This window comes from Rhamphochromis sp. 'chilingali' (assembly GCF_963969265.1).
Source record: "Rhamphochromis sp. 'chilingali' genome assembly, chromosome: 8".
Taxonomy (NCBI): domain Eukaryota; kingdom Metazoa; phylum Chordata; class Actinopteri; order Cichliformes; family Cichlidae; genus Rhamphochromis; species Rhamphochromis sp. 'chilingali'.
In genome coordinates, this window is record NC_137935.1 from 15,522,347 (window position 1) to 15,528,609 (window position 6,263).

The window sequence follows — 6,263 nt, forward strand, 5'->3', positions numbered from 1 at the left end:
CCTTGAAAGAAAGGTCAGTTAAGTCAGGAGCGCTCTTTAGTTTTTAGTAAACAGCTTGGTTGTGTTCGCACACACGAGCACACACATGCTCACACAAAGGTCAGCTGCACCCTAGGGCTCCTCTGCCTGCAACTGTGATCAACAGGCTAAACCTTTTGACCAAACCTACGTACAGCCTTCTCTCTCCATCTTTAATCTCTCATCTCTCTCCATTTTCATATCACTCTAAATGCATCCTCTTATCCACTGTGTGTCCAACTTAACCAATTGGCAATGCATCCATTTACATTTGTTGGCCCACATTTAGCAACTGACTTTTTAGAACCTGATCAATTCAGTTGAATGTCACAGAGGCTTCCTATCAAGTAGAGTGAAGGTCAGTGTGTCTGTTCTGTCTAAATACCACAGTAACATAGTGCCAGACTGTTTACAGTGGAGAGATTCAAAGGGTGGCTGATATTTGAGCTTTTGTAAGCTGCAATGTGAATAGAATTTTTTCATGTTCTTCTTCTTCATTGAGCTGCTCACTTTAGGGGTCGCAACAGCGGATCCTCTTCCTCCAACTCACACTATCCCTAGCATCCTCTTTTGCCCCACCAACCCTCTGCATGTCCTCCTTTGCTACATCCATGAATCTTCTCTGAGGTCTTCCTCTTTTCTACCTCCTGGCAGCTCCATCCCCAACAACCTTTGCCCACTATACCCACTATCCCTCCTCTGCACATGTGCAAACCAGCTCAGCTTTGTCTCTCTAACTTTGTCTCTGAACCGCTCAACCTGAGCTGTCCCTTTGGTGTGGTCATTTCAAATCCTGTCCCTCCTGCTCACTCCCACTGCAAATCTGAGCATCTTCAACTCCGATGTAAACTTTCACTTTCACTCTTGCTGCTAAACACCACCTCTGACACTCTCCATCTACTCCACCCTGCCTGCACTCTCTTCACACCTCTCGCGTCCACTTTCACCAGCTTTATATTGTTGACCCTATTTAAACTAATCTACTTTCACAGCTTGTACTTGCATCTAAGCAGTCTCCTACCTGTTGCCTACTCTACATATAGCTCACAATCTCATATGTGAAGATGAGCCCATGGTGACTTCTGGCTGACCTCACCTGTCCATCTTCAGAGCCACATGTATGGTCAGCACCATCTTCACATACTTGTCTGCCACTCCCAACTTCTCATTTGAACCTCTCCCCCCCCCCCCCCCCCCCCCCCCCCCCCCTAAAATCTGAGCTGATTAACAAGTGAGGCAAAAGATTTTGAGTGAAAAGGCACACGTTAATAAAAGATGTTTTTTCTGCCTAAATACCTTCTTAAGTTGAATCTAAGGTGAGATGCAGTCAGAGACTGTTAACATAGAAGCTTCAGTGTCATGAACAAGTATGTACTTGTATGGACACCCACAACAGGCAGCAGTTGGGTATAAAGCAAAATACTTCCATGCTGGATAATTTAGTTCAACAAACTTGGTGAAAACATTTTAAAAAACACTTCAGGTAATCACAGTTTGGGGATTTGTCATCTCATCCAGTCATCAAGACATATACTATGTAAAAGGTGACTAATGCATTTTGAAAAGTTTTGTCAGGTGATATTTTGCTGACAGTGGGGTCAATCTGCTGATCCTCTTCTTATTCTCCGTTTTCAAAAAGTACAGAGACCTTTCAGCTGGTGGTATTCGTGGTTTCCAGTGAATGGGAGTAAGTCATCTGGCAATTAAGGATGTAAATGCTTTAATGGAGTGGACTGCTGCAGTACACTGAATAAAGCAAAAGGAAATTTTGAAACATCTTTGTGGATGCATTAATGTGCTAGGTAGTGTGATGACTGGCCTCCACAGTCTGACATTAGAAGTCTTTAAAAGGATATATTCTGACATGCATGGCACCATTTAAATAGACACTTAAAAAATCTGCCAAGTCAGACCATGAAATTCAATATTACCTTCTTTTTTTTCTTTTAAAGTAATATTAACTATAGCACCCTAAACAAGAAACAGAGCTTTCTAACGTCACAAGCCAAAGTGCACAGTATTCATTGTTTTTGCAAAATGTTCACCACACACACCAGGAACAAAGATACAGGAAATCTTTCTCACAATTTATTGTGCATATTATGAACTATTATTAAATTTACAGGGGATATTTGTACACATATGTTCGTTACATTTACATATTTTGTGGTTGATCATGGGTCTGTGTGCATGTACTTTGATGTCTTACAGTCTAAACAAGACCAGTTAAAGTCTATGACATGGCAGCTGGATCAGGAAATAGCTGACTCGACATTTCAGTTTTATACACTTTCATTTAATCCTTAACCAGTAAAATAAAATCTGTGCTGATGACAAATAGTTAAACTAAGTGTGACCCTTAGGCCATGAAAGATGCTTTTATCCAATCCCAGTTTTATTTGTTTACCTCATGGAAAACCATTTACAGGCCAAAATACATTTTTCAACAGCGAGCCTGTAAAAACAGACAGAGACAAAGGCACATAACCTGATATATGAGAGGAGCAGGGTCAAATGATCAACCATGCCCAAAGTGAGTTCAAAGTATCAAATGTAGAGTGGTGGGTAGGAAAGCTAGCAGTAAGGGTGAATAATGGAGAGAGCTTTCTGTTAATTTTGTTGTCCCAGTGACTGGAAACAAAAGGAAACTGAGATGTTTCAAGCAAAGTGGGAGTGAAAGAGGGTAATGCTGCATTAGCGTAAAGCTTCTTGTGTGGCAATATAGTGGAGCTAATGCTGACTCACAAAGACTAAGGAGCTTAATTAAATATACAGGATGTACATTACTATGTTTTCAGGAGAGCCTCTATTGATCTGGGGATAGAACTAAGTGACATTATACTCAAATAGTTAAGGATCACTTTTATTTTTACAAATCTTATCAATGAATTTTGCATTAAAGAGTAAAAAATGTGTTGCTATTTCTGTGCATATTCACGTGACTTTATATTGTTTGATTAAATATCCTCTCTGGTATGACAGAAGAAAGGAACAGCCATCTGAATTCACAGACCTGTTGCAGCTTCACGTGTTTATTCTTAGATCATTTTAACTTCCTTCACTTTAAAGCCAGCCTTCCTTTAAGCCAACTTTCTTCCAATTTGCTCAAGTGGGAATTATCTAATGTCAGGAAAAAAGAAAAACAAAGTTAAGTAACACAATTTAAGGAATGCAAGTAAAAATGCATATATGTATCACTGAAGATGCAGTGTCGAGTATTTAGGAACAATTATCAATGCAGGACAATGCATTAGCATAGCAGAAAATCCAGCTTCATATTGTGCTCTGATGAAGTGCTTTGTCCCTGAAGAAGGTCAAACTATTGTAATATTCCCACAAATACAAAAGCATTGTTTAAAAATGAAATACTCCTATGAAGAGCTATGCCTTTTGCTTGCACGTGCACAGAGCTCTTTATTTGAAACTTTCGCTGTGTTTGTCATCATGTTACAAATGTGATCACCCACCAGAGAAGCTCTGATTCACACAACTGGAATAAAGCAAGACCATTAAAGATGGCAGTGACAAACGGAGGGTAAAATGGAGTAAAAAGAGAAGAGAAAACAAAGTGTCAAACTTTTCCCATTAATGATGCAAACTGGTGTAAAACTGCTTCCGAGTGTTTGATAAATGAGGTGTCAGATTTTTAAAAGCAATATGCACCGGTGAAAAATACCAAATTTATTATGTTTGAGACAAAGCATCAAATGTAAGAAGTAATTCATTTCTCTAGAGTCGGTACTGTACGGTGTGTAAACGAGCATGTCTAAACGTGCTTCATGGCTTTACAGCATAATCAGCAATAACAATGAAAGAGAGGGAAAGGAAGACTGAGTGAGCAGAGGAAAAATGAGAGGGTAAAAATGGAACGGGCATGATGCAACAAGTTTATGTCCTTATTCACTCGCACGCCGTGTCTCGTTCTCACACACACTTGCCTTTAGCTGTGCAAGAAAATTAATGCAATTAAGTACTTTTTATCATGTTTCAAAATGGGATTAACCAAATTCCAATTCCCTCTTGATTCGATCATCATATCCATGGTTTACCACGAATCAGCTTGCCAATGTCTCACAAATAATGAGGTACATTATGTGTTATATGAAAAGGTTTTAGAAGGAGTTGCAGTTACGGGCCATCCCTGTTAGACTGTGAGTTATCTGTATTCAGCACCAGGAGAGGTAGGGAGATGGATGAATCCCAGGAGGGAAGAGGGCTTAAAAGGCAGGTGAAGGGACGACACATAGAGAGGAGAGAGATGTGACAACGGGAAACATTAGTACAGAGAAAGGGACCAAAGGGTGAATGAATAAAAGCGAAGAGGAGGACGACAAGAGGGAGACAGTCCGAATACAAAGCACCAAACAGAGAGGGAAACTGGTAGTTATGAAAGGAGAAAGGAAGCAACAGTGTGTTACATCTGGAGAGGAGGGAGCGCCAAGAAGTGAAACAATTCATCCTTTCTTATTATTGAAGGCAATGAAAGAACAGGAAGGCAGCAATGCACCATGGGAGTTCTGAGGCATATAATTGGAGATGAAGAGAAGCGGGCCAAGAGGCAGGTTCAAATTGAGTAGCCCCCCAAAAAATAATTACAGACTGAGAATGAATAACTTTTCTAAAAGTATCTAGCTTTTGGAGTGTGAAACGGTAACTGTGAAGTTTGGCTTCAAAGGTTAGAAAAACTATTTTAATATGCCAATAAAAGCACAAACAGCTGAAGGTCTAACCTTTTAAACCAGTGTTTCCCAACCTTCTGGAGCCACGGCACATATTTCACATTAGAAAAATCAAACGGCACACATCCAAAAAAAAAGTCACAAAAAGCATATTGATAATTTTTCCCCGTGCACCAGGTATAGAGGAATTGTCCCTTGCCCCACAAGGGACATTGGAGGAAAAAAAACATGAAGATGAACTTTTGCGAAATCCCAAATTACCTTTGCGAGATCTCGCAAAATAGGCAGCATCATTTGGAGGCCGACAGCTCAAAGCTGACCAGGAGGTCGTGGTAGGATGTGCCGGGAATGCCAGCTCTAGTGTGCCTCAACCTCCCAGTCACCTGGTGGGTAACAGAAGTCTCCAAAAACCTCGGAGCACTTTTGCAAATATGTGATGTCTTCATAAACCAAGCAAATATTTGGACTTTACACAGCTACATTCTCGCCTGAAAATATCTGAAAAGTTTATTTTGTGACTCAGAAAGAGTAATATTAACACTAAGTAGCTGCCGCCATTGTTGGAAAGTGGAATTGGCTGGGCCGCGCTATGAATTCTGGGATAGAATGGGCCACGACTCCCGACTCATCCATCAAATTCGGGGAAATGAAGGACGCATTAGAAGCAGCCTTCGTCGCCTGGCTGTGACGTAATCGGCCTTCAAATGCGGCCTCCAAAGGATGCGGCCTAACTGTGAGATCTCGCAAAAGTTAATTTTCATTTATTTTTCTCGAATGTCCCATGCGGGGATCTGTAGAATTGGCTGGGTTTGTCCCCAGTATATCGTTTTTGCTTTCTTCTGACTACTAATCATGCTAGGGCCTTCATCTGGGTCCTCTCGCAGCACGATTGTTATGTAATTTCTTCTTCATCTTCTTCTGTTTTCCTGGCAGTTGGCAACACATTTAATTAGAGCAGGTAGTTGTACTGCCCTCTAGTGGAAGATAATTTAATTGTTCTGCCGTTACTCACGCCGATCTCTTCAGTACTAATCATGTGGAACCAGATAAACTTCCACGGCACACCTGATCATGTCTCACGGCACACCACTGCGGCAGGTGTTTGGGAAACACTGCTTTAAACATGCAGTGCTGTGAAGTATTTAGAATAGAATAGAATAGAATAGAATAGAATTCAACTTTATTGTCATTGCACATGCACAGGTACAGGGCAACGAAATGCAGTTTGCATCCATCCAGAAGTGCTTTAGTGATATAGATATATTACAATATATATTAGCAATAGTATAGATATGTAAGTATATTACAGAAATGGGTCTATTATGGTATGTTATAATGTACACGGTATGAAGTATGTTGTGAATATTCTATAACTAAGTATGTACAGGCTGTAGTGAGTACAAGCTATGTGCAGGCTATGAACAGGATATAAATATGAAAAACTATACAGAATATGAAATAAATAACTTTACAGAAATCTGAGATATACAGCTATACAGAAATGGGAACTATGCAAGTTGTAAACAGTTGTAGGATTAAAGATTATTGAATGTACAGAATGATTAT